Source organism: Mytilus galloprovincialis, chromosome 11 (genome assembly GCF_965363235.1).
Source record: "Mytilus galloprovincialis chromosome 11, xbMytGall1.hap1.1, whole genome shotgun sequence".
In the NCBI taxonomy this organism is placed as follows: domain Eukaryota; kingdom Metazoa; phylum Mollusca; class Bivalvia; order Mytilida; family Mytilidae; genus Mytilus; species Mytilus galloprovincialis.
In genome coordinates, this window is record NC_134848.1 from 14,057,831 (window position 1) to 14,075,526 (window position 17,696).

The window sequence follows — 17,696 nt, forward strand, 5'->3', positions numbered from 1 at the left end:
TATGTTTCAGTGAAGTTCACAAACCAGGACTTTCTAAAATACCTGTGATAGTATTAAAGGTATTTAATTTATCGTTCATGGTTGTAATTTTAATAACAAGGATACATGTAGCGATTTAAAATAAATGTCATAAGATTCAGTGAAAGAAAAATGTGAAACCGACTGAAGAAATGGACATGACTAGTAAATGTAAATGAATACTTTAACACATTATTAATTGTTATTTTTTTTTATTGGAAAATGAAAACAGTGATATAATTCAAATAATACATTGCAGAAATGTTAGCTAATGTGTCATATGATGCCATAAATCTGTTGAAACTGACACGATCATTATTTAAAAAAATTATTTGTTTAACTGCTTTTTTTTTATCATAACAAGATTTGAGCCACAGCCGTAAACAACAATATATCTTATCTGCATTTAAATGTTGTGTATACATCTTGTAACATGATATCTTTTTGTTAAGGACTTGATTTAAATCTAAATAGAAAAATATTGACAGTGATACTATTTCGTCATCTTTTTCTCATTTGAGTTTAGAGAATGAATTACTTAAGTCTTTGTTGTCGTCAGAAAACTTTTTAAAATTAAAATTAAATCCGAGGGAAGTTTTTGGATTAATTAATTAACTAATTAACATCCACTTCCAATGTTTTATATAGGCATTAGATAGAAAGTAACTGAAACTATAAAACCTACAGGAAAATATGAAATTACTCTCCGTTATAGTTATCAAAGGTACAAGGCTTATAATGTAATACGCCAGACGCGCGTTTGGTCTACATAAGGCTCATCAGTAACGCTCAGATCAAAATAGTTATAAAGCCAAACAAGTACAAATAAAACATGTAAAAAATGATAAAAAAGTCACTATGCCGCTGACTACATAATTTATGTCTTAAGCTACACACTCTGTGCTCTCTAAATATTTGCATCACAACATCTTCATCCCATCGATGAAACTGTATAATTATATAAAAAAGAAAAAAAAACCGTGAAGGTCCATAACCGAATAAGATCATGAAACCAAATCACGAAAGGACGGACACAACTATTTATAATATATTTATATTTTTTTTACGTTCACTTACTATACAATTTGTATTTCTTAGTTTTATTTAACAAACGTTTGTACTACCATTATAGTCAAGATGGTATGCAATTTGTTTTTTATGATCAGGATTTTTTTCAGTAGCAAGTTATGGTCCTATTCATAAATAAGGAAAAAGAAAATCAAAACAGATTCACCACTTAGATTAACAATGCAAGTAGTTGATTGACGGAATATAGTCGATGACACTGCTGGTGGACGTTTCGTCCTCGAGGGTATCTCCAGCCAAGTAGTCAGCACTTCGGTGTTGACATGAGAAACAATCATTTAGTATTTTTTATAAATTTCCTGTTACAAAACTTTGAATTCTAAGAAAAACTAAGGATTTTCTTATCCCAATGAATAGATTACCTGAGCCATATTTGGCATAACATTTTGGAATTTTGTGTCGCCAATGCTTTTAAACTTTGTACTTGTTTGGCTTTATAACTTTTGTGATCTGAACGCCACTGATGAGTCTTATGTAGACGAAACGCACGTCTGGCGTATTAAATTATAATTCTGGTACTTTTGATAACTATTTACACAACTGGGTCGATGCCAGTGCTGGTGGACGTTTCGTCCCCGATGGTATCACCAGCCAAGTAGTCAGCACTTTGATGTCGTCATGAATATCAATTATATGATAATTTTTATAAATTTCCTGTTACAAAACTTTGAATTTTTTATATACGTAAAGACTATGGATTTTCTTATTCCAAGGAAAAGATTACCTTAGCCGTATTTGGCATAACATTTTGGAATTTACGGTCATCAATGCTCTGCAACTTTGTACTTTATAACTTTTTTGATCTGAGCGTCACTGATGAGTCTAATATAGACGAAACGCGCGTCTGGCGTATTAAATTATAATCCTGGTACCTTTTAAAACTATATTCTAAAATTTCACCCAGGCATATAATACAGTAACTGTATTTAACAAAACCTTTGGAAGTTGTGTTTCGTTAATAATGATAATGCTCTTTAACTTCTTAATTCATAGACGAAACACGCGTCAAACGTATAAAATATAGTCTTGGTTTTCATGATGGGTAATTTACAACCCCATGGTCTATGCCACTGCTTATGTATGTTTCTCTCCAAAGATATCACAATCATCCCAGTAGTCAGCACTTCAGTGTGCACATGTTCTGCCCCAGGAATAGATGGCCTTGACTGTGTTAGGCTAAGCCTTTTATTTACTTAAGATATACAGATAAGATAAGTACTAGTATAACTTAATTGACAACATCTTTGTGTCTTTATAAGGTTTACCTCTGTTAAGATGTTAGTAATATATTTTTCTATAGACAGTTGTTGATATTCTAATGTACATGCAAAGCCATTTGATATAAATATATTTTATAATACCAATGTCCTTAATGTTCATGTTTAAAAAAAACTTCTTATTCATTGGTTTTTATGGATTAAAAGCTGCTTCGTTTTTTTCTTCGGAACATGCTTACAAAATATATCACTTTCTGATTTAGTTTTAAATACATTATAATAGTCAATGCTATCCCCTTCACTTGATGATTTATTGTTAACGTCTTTTACGGAAAATGTTTTTATTTTCAGTCGGTTTATATTCAAATGATCGCACGACTTGGTTTCTCGCCCTCGATTTCTTGATAGACAACGCTGAGGAACTGCATATTCGACACTAATTGAAGAATTCTCGTAATCATAAGGCCGGCGTAAACAGATCTGCACTGAGTCCCTGGGATCCTGAAGTATATGTTCATCTTTAATGATTACGTCTGATTTGATATCGACCATACTATTGTCTGTTCTTTTGTGTACTGTTGCTAATGTACGATACTCTCTAATATTCGGTGGTGACGTTTTAATCACGGACTGATATGGATTTAAGTAATCTGGTTTTGTTTCCGGGCGGTCCTCTCCAGAAGATGAAGTACTTTCTCTATTATTCAAAGAACTACAAATCACTTTGTTTACAAGCATTTTAATCTGATCAGTTGACAGTGACTCGAAATTGTTCTCTTGGTTTTCTACCGTTTTGCCTTCACCACTTCCGGTGCTGTTAGATCCGCTTATTACATCGAGGTAATCAGGTGACATTTGATTTTCCTTCAGCTTTTGGTCTTCAAGGATGTCTGCGTCATCGATAATGTCATACAAGCGTTCCTCCAATTCGATATTATGACTTTCTTGAGTTGGCGAAGGGTTTTGGGATTGTGTGATTGTTGCTTTTTTATTTTTAGTCACTGCCTTGTATTTGTAGAAAATGAAGCATAAACACATTCCGAGAACCACCACGGTAACTGATAATGTATAGTACACAATAATTTCTCTTGACAACAGTCCTGAAAAGAATAAATTGTGTTAGACAGTTAAAACCTTTAACTACTATTATTTCACTGTGTCTAAACCACACCGGTAAAAAATGTTTGGACTCGATGATATCTAACATCCGGCACAATGACGGAACATCAATAGACCGAAGAAAGATAGGTTTTACCTTTTTTCCTTACTTTTTTTTATAATATCGAAGAATATATATATATATATATACAACTCGTCTAAACATCAACCCAACAATGTTAGATCTGTAAAGTTGCTTTCGCAAATTTTTGGTTCTTCCCTTGCCAGGATTCGAACCCATGCTACAGTGATATCGTGACACCAAATCGCCTGCACTGCAGCCGTCCCGCTAGACCACACGACCACCTGGGCTCTATATATATACAACTATTTTCTATTGTGAGATGCAATATTTTCTAAAACCGTTCTATATTTACGGAGAAATAAGTAAAAATGCACGTCAAAATGACGAATTGAGTGAACCTTGCCTCGAAGTTGTTTAATTTCTCGTTAAATTGTTCACATTGTACGGAAAGAAAGTAACGAGAAGATAGATACTGACACGGAGATTGCAAAGCTTGTCATTATGAGCATCTCAATACTTTTATTTCTGTGTATGGAACGAAAGAAATGGATCATGTCAAATTAAAATACACCGGTTTTGTCAATGTTGTTTACTACTCAATCACCCGGTTTCGTCTATATATATCACCCGTGTTTTTTTTAAATTTTAAAACCAATCATTTATGAAAAGCAACGTTAACACGGATCTGAACATTGTCTTTCGAAAGAATTTGAATATATATTTATTGTAAAGTAAACTTGGCGTGTTTAAATTTATTTTAAACGGGCACTTTTGTACATAGGTAATTATAGTAATACACATTTTCCGAATGAAAGGCGTATCCCTTATTTCACTTATTTCCAAACTAATTGTAAATTGAAAATAAATACTCAACATCAAACACTGACATCAGACTCGGACTTCTCTTGAACTGAATTTTAATGTGCGTGTTGTTATGCGTTTACTTTTCTACATTGGTTAGAGGTATAGGGGGAGGGTTGAGATCTCACAAACATGTTTAACCCCGCCGCATTTTTGCGCCTGTCCCAAGTCAGGAGCCTCTGGCCTTTTTTAGTCTTGTATTATCTTAATTTTAGTTTCTTGTGTACAATTTGGAAATTAGTATGGCGTTCATTATCACTGACTAGTATATATTTGTTTAGGGGCCAGCTGAAGGACGCCTCCGGGTTTAGGTTTCATGAAAATTAGATAAGCTGTTCTCAAGTTACGGTGCGACATGTATACGCTGGACAGAAGGATAGACGAACGGATAGACGGACGGACGGACAGAATGACTGATAGATGGAGGAATGGACGGATGGAAGGAAGCACAGACAGATGGACGGATGCATCCATAATAATACGTCCTGTCAAAATTGTGACAGGCGTGTAAAAAGGCAAAGAAATGGAAAAAAAACTCTTAATTAAAGGTCAATAAGTTTTATAAGGATATCGGCCAAGTCGTTTTATTTGTATATCTTGTCGTCTTTCTATATCATTTTTGCTATATTACTTTTATATGTTTGAAAATAATAGATATAAATTGATAAAAAAAACCTTCAAACTGTCATTTAAGGGCAATGCAATAACTCCTTAAAGAAGTAATGTGAGAATTTTGAAGTAATAGACAAATTGTAGAGCTCAAAATTTTGAAGATAATCATTATCACCCTTTCGAATTTTCCGTCTACGGTTGTTTTTAAATAATTGATATCATGCACTTGCATGTCCCCTTATGTTTATTTTTTAGTCATGACGGCCATCTTGGTTGACAAGCGTGGTCACAGCTAACTTTTTAAAACTAGATACCCTAATTATAACTAAAAAATCATATGATTTTATATAAGGTTTGTGAAATGCAGCCTAGTAATTTTAGATGTGAAAATTTATGTAAAAAATTGTATTGAAAGATAATGAACAACGGTCGACCGGTGCCAAGTGATGAAAAAACATACTTTTCCTGTTGGGTCTAGTGAGCTAATAACAAACAAGAATTCCAAACAAACATGCACCGTTCTTGACTTTAAAAAAAAATTGTGTAACAACTGAAAATTTAAAATTTCACGAACGAGATAACTTGATCGGACATAGCAAACAACTTCACTGGCGTTTTTTTTTTCAACAACAAAAAAAATAAGACATATTATTTATACTTAAGTGTATGCACTGACATCTCACAAATGCTTAAATGATCGCAGTTAAATTTATTTTGAAGGTCTGTAAGATAAAAAAAAAAAATGGTCACAGAAACGTAACCGATTGTTTATGGAAACATTTAAGTCGAGATCTAATAAATCCTGCCAGACGGACATTAACACATTATAATTATTAAAGCTGAGTCCGTCTGTCCGTATATATTGTCAAAATATATTGAACAACGTCAGTCTACGATAATCATAACACAATGGCACCAGTACAGACCCGTTTTTTATAATAAGGTTAACCATGGAAGTAATATTTAAATATTACTTCCATGGGTTAACAAAATATTTATTTTTGAATTTTGTCGATGACCTGAGACTATTATACTAATTTATACATAGTAGCATAGTTACAATTAGTGATAAATAAATTTTATTTTTAATGTATGGTAGTTGTAATCCTTTTCTTCCTATAAAAAATCATTTTCTATGTCGATTATGCATGCATATATATTTGTCTTATTATCAACGTTTATCCTTAAGAAGATTTATTTTTAACGATCATAGAAAAGATTACATACATAGAATGATTAGATTACTTATAAAGGTGCCCATACTATTGTGCGAGAAAATTTTCCATAATTCATATATAGAAAACGCATATTTTAGAGCTTTAACCTCAATTTGCGTTATAACCTGCATTTCTATCTATTCTGCTGTTAAAAAAATTTTGAATTCAAAGTAACATTAAAATTATTTGTGCTCTATAAGAGTAGGGGTTCAAGCGTTTGCTTATTATTTATTTGAATCTGAGACTTATATAAATAATAAGCCGTTGTCCTGTGAAAAAACTTGTTTTCCAACGACCACCAAACTCCTTTTTAACGCTGAAGTTAATTATCAATTATGTAAGACGATTATGATGTTTTTTTATTTGACCAAACCGGGTTATGCATTGTGAAATCTATGACGAAACCGGGTGGTAAACATTGACGAAACCGACCAGTTCCATTTTGACATGACCCATTTCTTTCGTTCCATATACAGAGATACAAGTATTCAGATGCTCATAATGACAAGTTTTGCAATCTCCGTGTCAGTATCTATCTTCCCCTACCTATCTTTCCGTACAATGTTAACAATTTAACGAGAAATTAAACAATTTCGATGCAAGGTTCACTCAATTCGTCATTTTGACGTGCATTTGTACTTATTTCTCCGTAAATATAGAACGGTTGTAGAAAATATTGCATCTCACAATAGAAAATAGTTGTATATGTATATATATTCTTCGATATCATTAAAAAATAAGAAAACAAGGAGAAACCTATCTTTCTTCTGTCTATTGATGTTCCGTCATTGTGCCGGATGTTAGATACCATCGAGTCCGAACAAGTTTTGCCGGTGTGGTTTAGACACAGTGTATTTAAGAGGTTTGAAAACAGCCAGCGGTCTCCTCAACATAAATATATACAGATTCACAATTAACAAACATTACAAACATGTTAAAAAGACTCTACTATACTTTTATTTGCCAAATAAATTAAAAATCAGTTATGGTGCAAAAGACGAAATATTTTCTTTAAAATGATAAATCTGTCCATACAAAACTTCAAATAGGTTTTAACTCACAATATTGTAATAATCATGTTTGAAATAAATGACTATTGCGTAGTTAATGATTGGAGTCAAGAGAATATCGGAGCTTTTAAACGTCGACGTAATACTAATTCGCACGGACACATGTAAAAGTAAATATCAAATAAAAAAGAAAGTTAAACTTGGTCATGGCACAGCCCTCTTGATTACTTGTAAACCTGTACATCTTTAAATTTCTTATACTTATCGTGTCTAGTTTTTGTCGATCCTTCTACTTTTTCTGGATTAGGCATGAAATAGTGGAGACAAAGCAGAGAGATAAACATAACATTTTGTCAAAAAAATTCTCGTCATGTAAAGCAAAAGGTGTTCTTCCATTAATTGTTAATTTCTAGTGCATTTCAACCAAAATAATATTTTCCAATACAAGAACTGGAATCCTAAAAAAATATTTTATTCTTGCACCATTTTGATGACTTTAATAAATGTAAAATGAGCGAGGTTTTTACTGTCATGTTTCCGAACCGCTTGATTTTAAGCAAAAATAAAAAAGCATGAAGTCAGCATATACCATATACCTTGTACAGTGTTTTCAGTGCTTCCACCAGAACTTGAATTCAGGACCTGATGTAAAGACGTTCCATCTACAAGAAATAAATGGTATAACAGAAAGGGATTATATTACAATTGTATAAAACTGTGTACTAACATGACACAGTCATAAGCGGACTTAGACTTTATTGTCAAGACTAGGAGGCAACCCTAAATATTTAAGGAAGTGGACTTAACAAAGTGCACCGGTTAACGTTTCTGCAGCTAAATATGTTAGGTCGACCCTTTAAAAACCTGTCTCTGACTTTTACTGTTAAAATGAATACGAAAAAAGTTATTTATTTTGAAATTCTTGAACTACTCAGAAAACGAGTGGTGAGGGATTAAACATTGGTCATTTAACAAGACACATGGATGAGAAGGACGAGAAGAATACAAATTATAAAAACAACTTACCAGAAGTCTTTACTGTCGTCTGAGGAGAACTGTCATGTTCAGAATGAGTTGGTGTTCTGTCTTCTATGAAATAAATTTATAAAATCAAAGCATCAAAATTACAATTTATCTTACACATTATTGACAATAAATAAATTAATAATAAATACAATGCTTACAGAGCACATTGTATAAAAACAACAATAACTCTAAGCGCTTCACATTAAAAATTTATAAGATACTACAAAAATGAAAAATATAAAATATGAAAAATGCATGTACCCTTAAATATACAAAACAGTCTAAAACTAATGCATTCATTTAAAAGTTTGTATGGCGTAATTAAATTTTGAAGGTAACTAGGAGCCTGGACCTTAGGTGAATTGTCGCTTTGAACTTGTTTCTGTACTTATACATCATTTGCTTGCGATTTTTTTAAGCAGTCCTGCGCTGAAGGTCAAGTATATAGAGTTAATAACATCATCTTTTGTACATTATTTTATATTCTACTTACCAGACGTTGTGTGTACTGCAGTTGTTGGTGAAATTTCAACACATCCTTTAACGTGGTCACAACTGAATTAAAAATAAAAATCTTATTTATTTTATAAAAGAGTGTATATGGATGTGGGGTTCTTTAAATCTGTATTTTTATTATTTCGCTCATTATTTTTTTTTTTCAATAATGCTTATTCTGAAATTACTTGATATCTGTATTTTTGACTTTTTTCTTTATGTTTGAACACTCCATTGTTCTTTATTCTATTTTTATTTTGTCTATCATTCTCAATTCTGCAACCCCCATCTATACCCTCATATAATTGCCATATGATATACTCTTAGACTGAATCGCACTGAAAGAAACTGGTATCTTTACAGGTATTTTATGTTTTTTAAAATAACTTCTTTCACGTGTTATAACCGTAATACAAGTGTTCGAACTAAAGGGAGCATCAAGCGAAATCATTTTCCTCTAAGTTCAGTATTTTTGTAATTTTACTTTTTGTACTATTAGATAAAATATGAAATTTAAAATATCTAGGAACCAGTAGGTAAACAAATTAAATTTCTTTGAATGTATATTTCCCCAAAGGTCACATGGTTTGTGAATCAGATGTGTTTACTTTGATAATTTTACAAAATGCAACCTATACGTATCGAAAGATTTTTTTTCGGATTAGATTATCGCCTTTTCTCCTCTATGTACCTCATAGATCTGATAAATAACATATAACTAAACAAAATGTTAGTTGTCCGGTAAACTCACAGGTATTTAGAAACCAGGATAAGAATTTTGCACGTCATACTTGCGCTTTGTCTACATAGGTTTATCAATGACCCTCAAATCAAAAACGTTTGAATAAAGTAGAAAACTGAAAATCAGTGCGGATACAAAACAAGAAACAGTTTCATTGTATTATCTTATTTTTGGTTTTGCTGAAAACAAGAATTGTAATTAATACTAAAAATATAAACATAAATAATATATTTATATATACATTTGAAACACTGTGCATGAACACTCATTTCCACATCGTTCACCATATGTTTTGTTGGGACATGGTCTGCATCGTTGTCCTATCGTTGATGTGTATCCTTTAGAACAGGCTGTAATATAAATATGTGAATGGGAATTTTAAGATGTGGTAGTAGTGTATAAGCAAAAATGAGTACCTATGAGTCATCTCTCCATCCAAGTCGCAATGAATAAAAAGTTTTTAAAACAATAAAAGGTCAAAGTACGGCCTCTAACACCGAACCTTGCCTACCAACGAACAACAAGCAATAAAGGGTCCCAAATGACTAGTGTAAAACAATTATCACAGGAAAACCAACTATTCAATTTATATTTAAAAAAAAACGAGAAACGAGAAACACTAACATAACCACACCTACAAACGATAACCACTGAACATACATGTCCCCATTCGTGTATAAGGAAATATCTTTTGATTTTGTTTTGTTTAATATTTTTAGCATTAAAGATGCGATTTGGGTTTCTGAAATGTAAAATAGCCTGGGTGCGAAACAATGATTTTATCGAGAACTCAAAATTAGGATATTTTAAAATTGTTACACGATGATGACTGCTGTACCCATATTTTGACTATTTTATTTATTGTGTCTGTTTAATTCACGCATCATTGTAAACATAAAGGGATTTGATGAGACTGTCTGTCATAAAAGTGAAAGGTTTAGCGCTTCTTTAAAACCAGGTTTAAACCAAGGTTTTTACATTTAAAAATGCCTTAACCAAGTCAGGAATATGACAGTTCTTGTCAATTCGTTTTTGATGTGTTTTGTCATTTGATTTTGCCGTGTGATTATGGACTTTCCGATTGGATTTTTTTGTGATTTTACTTTTCCCTATCTTTATAACACTTTTACACACTTTAGAGTTTTTTTAATTAAAGTATCCACATTTTATATAATATATTTTTTCAATGTTTACCTGATTAACAATTTGGCTGTACTGTTGTTTTTTTTTAATTTGTTTTCATGCTAGACCTTAATAAAAGGCCGATGCTTGTAATCAAGGAGAAAATTCAGACCAGGCACTGTGGAGACAATTTCAAACCACTGCTTGGCAGAGAGGAAATTATAGATTTGCAAACTCGGACGGACTCCATAAATACATGTTGTACGTACTGAACGTGTACCTAAAAGTTGTTATTAAATAAAACAAAACAGAGACGGCTGTATACACACATTTCATCAACTTGTGTATTTTTATTGTGGTTTTCCTTTGATCGTGTTAACTTGCAACAGTAAGAAACAAACAACGACCACAGTCATGACAGTATTGCTAATATATATAGCAAAACGCATATAGACGCCAGTTGCCACACTTATCGGTTGCTGCTGTAAAACAATCTTAGTGAAAGAATAGCAATAACGATTAGTTCTAGAAGGCATGTATCTCACAAAAACACCTGAATACTCTCACATTTATACTCAAACAGTAGGTTTTTCTATTGACTCTTACAGGAGATGTTCTATTATGTTTCACTCCACAGTTCGCGTGTGGGACGTTAGTGTTTCATAGGTTTCAAATCCAGACTTTTTATAGCCGACTATACGGTATGGAGTTTTCTCAATGTTGAAGGTTGTATTATTATCTACATAATCCACATCCACATCATTTGAACTGTGGTGGATAGTCGTCTTATTGTTAATTTTACCACATCTCCTTATCTAAACATAATATTTGTATGCTTTTAAAAAAAACGTAATATCCCTGAAACCATTTGCAAATGGCAAATTTACACTGGTATCCGCTAGTATTACGCTACACTCTACGAAATATAGTAGTTAGCTGAGAACATGCTTTTATCAGAATACCAAAGGACATGTATCCATACTGATATTAATTTCACGATAAAAACAAGGACTTGATAATATAACGCAGCTATCACTTAAATCGCAAGACTTTGTATTTTCATGTTACAAATATTGAACCTTCAAGTCTAATCCCTTTCCTTAATAAAGATATACAGAAAGTTATTATCAAATAAGGTTATGAAAATAATAAAATGATGACTTACGCATGCAACCGTTTGCGTTTGCTTCATGATCGGCACAGCATACATCTTGTACTACGCCACTGAAAGATTGTGATATTTAAAAAAAAGAACTATACCTCTATTCCATAGTCTTTAAATATTTTATTTTTTAAGTTGAGCCAACTTAAAATTTCAATGTCTTACGATTCACATTCACAGCTTTGGTTGATAGATGTATCATTCACACTTATATCACATCTCCTTATTTTTACAACAATTAACCAATCAAATGTAGTTTTACATGTTTTGTTTTAAAGAATGTTCATATCATATCTCCTTATTTTTACAACAATTAACCAATCAAATGTAATTTTACATGTTTGGTTTTAAAGAATGTTCATATCATATCTCCTTATTTTTACAACAATTAACCAATCAAATGTAGTTTTACATGTTTTGTTTTAAAGAATGTTCAAATCATAAATCTTCAAGTAAAGTTTTGCGTACTGTTTACTCGATATAATTCGATGATGGTTGGGATTTTCCCAGTATAGAGTATGGCATAGACTTTCATGAAAATTAAGTGTCAACAAAGTACCAAGATACAAAACAATAACCATAAATCGATCGACAAAATGATAGAAAACAAAAATGTGTCCATAGTACACGGCTGCCCCTTAGCACTATTATTTTACATGTTCCGTAAAATTGGGGTCAATACTTTAATTTGCCATTAAAATTAGAAAGATCATATCATAGTTAACATGTATGTGTACTAAGTTTCAAGTTGATTGGACTTCAAATTCATCAAAAACTACCTTGGCTAAAAACTTTAACCTGAGCTTCACACTATCTTTTTCTTTGTTCAGTGGAACGTGAAATTGGGGGAAATACTTTAATTTGACATTAAAATTAGAAAGATCATATCATCGTGAACATGTGTACTAAGTGTCAAGTTGATTGGACTTCAACTCATAAAAAACGAACTTGACCAAAAACTTTAATCTGAAGCGGGACGAACGGACGCACGGAAGGACACACGAACGAACGGAAGCACAGACCAGAAAACATAATGCCCCTCTACTATCGTAGGTGGGGCATAACTTGAAAAGAAGATATATGGTGTGTAATAATTTTCGACATAAACATTTTATAACGATCGAATCAAATCATAATGACGTTTCTGAAATGATCAAGATGATAACTTCAATTTTACTACTTGGAACTCGAAATAACACACAATTGTGCATGTTGAAAGTGGCGTAAGCCGCGTTAAACGCCAACCAATAAATCAATCAATAAATGTAAAAAATCAACTGAACAAAACTTGTTGCAAATATTTTGTGTGTCAATGCAGTTCAGCAATTTGACGACAGGTTTAACAGTTATAATAACGAATGAAATTATACCACTCCCATCCCTTCTAAAAAAAAACATCCTTCATATATATAGACATACCTGTTAGTTCTTAGCTTGCATGTTTGACTTCCAGAGACTGGAATTAAAGCAAGTAATAAATAAAAACATATCAATTTTCTCATCATTTTGATAAAATCATTGCAATAAATAAAAAAATACGGAAATAATTATAAATTTTTATCACATATTTTACCGGAAATCATGTATATTAAATTGTTTCAAACTTAAATCAGGAAATAAATCAGAATGGAATTTTACAATTTCATTTCATTATAATATCTCGAAATAATAAAATGTCAGATTCTGTGAAATGATGCGTTTAGAAGGTTTTTTTTTTGTATGAAAATATGATAGTATTATAAATGAACGTTTTACTGGTAGTCAGTCAAACACATTTGTCCTTTCGAGGTCTTTATTAGCTACCCATGGGGTATGGCATTTGCTCATTGTTAAACATTTGTCTATACGTTGTAGTTAATAGCCTTGTATGGCATTTGTTGGAGAGATGTATTATTGACACATTTCTTATTTTATATGGACTTCCTTGATAATTTTTTTTAAATTAAAAACTGTAAAAGCAAAAATACAGAACTCCCATGAAAATTTAGAGAGAGAAAACCTTAAAACTTGACAATACGAAATGCCATATCAACAACAAAAAAATAGACAGAAAAACAACTTAAGTATGCTTGACTTTGTACAGACATTTTTATGTTATCACTTTCACGTATCATCTACACAAACATTGTTCCTTATTTATTGTCATTTTCGATATTTGGTCGTTTTTGTTAATCAGTTCTCATTTATCTCTAGTGTGGTGAGTTTTATATTGGCACAAACTCGTAAACAGTGTAAATTGAACTTGAAAATATAACTTTCTGTAGTGAATGTGTGTTAATCGTTCATTCTTTGAGAAGTGTTTTTCTTTTATCTCTTGTTTTGAAACCGTTCAGTGACTGTTGAATGGCTGTTTATAAATTATATGGAGTAGTGTTATTCAGTTAGATTTTTGTGTCTAATTTAATTTAATCATATTTATTTATAGTGGATTGGGAAACAAGTTATTGCAACTTATATCATTCCCTCTCCACTTTACGGGTGCGAGTGCTGCCTTGTAGCAGCATTAGCCTGCTCTTTTTCGAAATCTACAAGGGTGTTTTTTTCTTGAAAGAGATATGGCTCTCTCTTAACACGGGTCAGTAATTTATTGTCCCCTTCCGACGGACTATCATCGTTTCCTCAAGACCATGCTCGTAAATGGTGTCAAAGGAGAGCCGAAAATTCAGTCCCTGAAATTTTCATCCCAGAACGGGAATCGAACTAGGAACCTTTGTGTTAGTAGTCCGATGCACTAACAACTACACCACAGCTCAGATGTTTATGTCACTCCTGATATCCAGCACCATTAATTATAATTCATGAGTTGTTTGATGGTTGGTCCTTTTCATTTCAATTTTCATGAAAATTTATAGTACAGCTATCGTTCTCTGATATGAAAATCAACCAATCAAAATATTCCATTTTCAATTATCTTTGGTCTGTAGGTGGTCTGTTGTTATATTGAATTTTTTCTCTCTCTTTCCAATATTCCCTATTTTTTTCAGTGTTCAAATGTTCAATTTGCAAACAAATTGAATTTGGAAAGGGAAGCACCAGTTGTGTATAAGTAGTTAATCATAAACACTTAATACTGAAAACAGGAAACAAGTTTAAGCTTTTCAAAAGCTTGTCTGACTTAACTATATATAAAATATTATCTTGAGACGAGCGTAACTAAAATGTCGTCAAAGTTCTGGTATATGTTAAGTACGTCAGTTTAGGAGGGCCTTACATTGAACTCTAGATGGGTGGTCAATTAAAACGGAAACCAGCATAGCATATGAACTCATGCTACATGTAAATATCATTCATACCGAAAGTTTTTTTCCCTCAATTATTAATTGATTTTTTTCAGCCTGATCAATCCTGTAGTCTAGCCGTTTACATACATAAACGTATTCTTTAATGATTACTCCACTTCTATTCACTTAAGTTCAATCATTGACTACATGAACGCAGAATATTGAACCTGGTATTAGGGAAAGTGTTCAAACAATTCAAACAATTTAGTGCTAGAATACCAGACTCACAGATCTATTTCATCTGAATCATATTGAAAATAGCCTCTTCGACCTAGAGTTTAGCAAAAGACCTTTGCCAAATTTCAAATTTGTATGCACAATATGAAGATGTACGTCAAAAAAGTAACCAAACACTGTAACAGTTCTCAAAATATGAGGTGTGATATTATTGCCAATGAAACAACTCTCCACTAGAGACAAAATGACATAGAAGTTAACAACTATTGGTCTCCGTATTGCCTTAAATGATGAGCAAAATCCAAACTGCGATTCAGTTATGAAAGGCCGCGAAATGACAAATGTAAAATAATTCAACTAGAATCTAACTATAGGCTTATTTATGTACAAAATGTATAATGAGCAACAAACAAATATGATATACAGCAACAAACAACTACTATCTATTTTTTATCTCCCAAAATATATATAGTATCTATGGTTACAAGAGCTCAATTGTCATCTGTTTTATTTTATGGAAAATACATAAGTTTGAAATAAAATGGAAATAGCTCCTATTACAAGTATTAGAAAGTATTGATTTACTCAATCAATTTGAAAACTTACGATCCAATATGGTTGGATTGACATACATTATAAAAATAAATTACATAACTTTGCTATCCTGTTTTTACTAAAATGTTCATTTCTTTGTGTCAAAGTAAGCTATATGTATGCTCATTATTCTTTTGGTAAAGGCCAGATAACAGAGTAAAATTATAATCACCTTATTGGACTTTTTAGCTAACATAACATTTTTCAATACTAACTGCATACAATTAAATCATGACAATCTGTATTTAGAGATGGGGCTTCGATACCGAGTGGTCTAACCATTCGAACTACTTTATCAATATGCCTTATCAACATAATGGTCGCTAGTTGCGATCCTGCACGTTGCAGGTGTGCTCGACTTCAAATTCTAATTGACTATGATTTTCAGTTGCATGTTGAAGGTCGATGGTTCTCTCCGGGAATTTTCCACCAATGAAAACCGACTGCCATGAGATATCAGAAAAATGGAATCAAACAACAAAAAATCAATAGACCATTTAAAAGAAAGTTAAGAGTTAGAACATTTTTTATTAATTATTACAATCACTATATGTTACATTTATCTTAATACATAGAATACATGATAACACTAACAAAGGCTGATACATGAATTCCTTTTGCATGGTAATAGTTATATAATTAATAGTTATCAAAGGTACAATACGTATATAATTACATCATTTTAGGATTTTTAAAATATTAACGTGTAGGTTTTGCATTTCATATTATTTGATAATTACGGGGAACCCAACATTCAGAATAAAACAAAATTGACTCGTTTGATTTTTCAAAAAAGATTGACAAAATATTAACTTTGAACTGCTGACAAAAGTTTTAAAAAATAAGGAATTGAACCAAACAGGAATAATTTAAAGTGAAATGATTTCATAAGATTATAATTACATCAGATGTAAGTTTTATTATAATACTTTATTCTGATTGGCTAGCTGCACATCACGTGTTATTCCTTAAGCAATTGCATCACTCAATAAAACTTATCATTCATGATAGCACGTGGTCCCACAATAAAGTGCACATTTGAATTAAATAATTTTTTTTTATCAAATTCGTGTTTTCATGATCATAGCTAAAAATGTAATTATAAGCTTCATTCTAAAAATGTGCGCATGGTCAACGCTTTTACAACCCTATGAAGTTACAAAAAGAAGCATTCAATTCTGAAATATTAGTCCATTTACATCCTTTCAGTACACATTTGTTTCGTCATTTTCGGAAAATTTGATACTTCTTTTCAACTTGTCCACCGAATACGATTCTCGTCCTGTTATATTGGACGGGCACTAGGGTACGCTACATCCAACACATTTTCGTAAGTCTTGGTCCTATAGTTATTCTCTACTTTTGGAAGATGCTGCAAACTATATTTCTTTTGGTGATAAGGCATACTACTGTCTATTCTGCTATTATCTCGTGCTAATGTGAGATACTCCGTCACTTCAGGTGGCGACATTTCAGATTGGATCATAGACTGATACGGATTTAAGTAATCTTGTGTTGAATCCTGGTGATATTCGTCGCAAGAGGAAGTACTATCATCGCTTCTTAAGGAAAGAAAATCACCTTTGTTTTCTTGTGTGTGCGTCTGCGCAGATGATATCAACTCGCAAGAGTTATCATGGTTCTCAAAAGGTTTGTTTTCACTTCCATCTCTTATACTTGAATCGTCAATAACATCAAGATACGCAGATGACATTTCCATTTGCTGTACTTGTTGATCATCTAGCATGTCTGTCTCATTTATGATATCATATAAACGGTTCTCCATTTCAATGTTTTGGCTATTTTGAGGTATTGCGGAAGTTTGTGATTGAATGATACTAGAAGTTGCTTTTCTCTGTTTTGTTAATGCAATATATTTGAATGAAACCAAGC

General features: G+C 32.0%; 1 long non-coding RNA gene across 1 annotated transcript; it reads right to left on the reverse strand.

Annotated features, from left to right (window-relative positions):
- Positions 1-9,708: 9,708 nt before the first annotated feature.
- LOC143051948 (uncharacterized) lies at positions 9,709-13,277 on the reverse strand. Its single transcript, XR_012970961.1, has 3 exons — positions 13,171-13,277; positions 11,755-11,813; positions 9,709-9,817 (listed from the first exon to the last, which is right to left on the reverse strand). It is a non-coding gene; the product is annotated as an uncharacterized LOC143051948 (long non-coding RNA).
- Between the last annotated feature and the right edge of the window lie 4,419 nt (positions 13,278-17,696).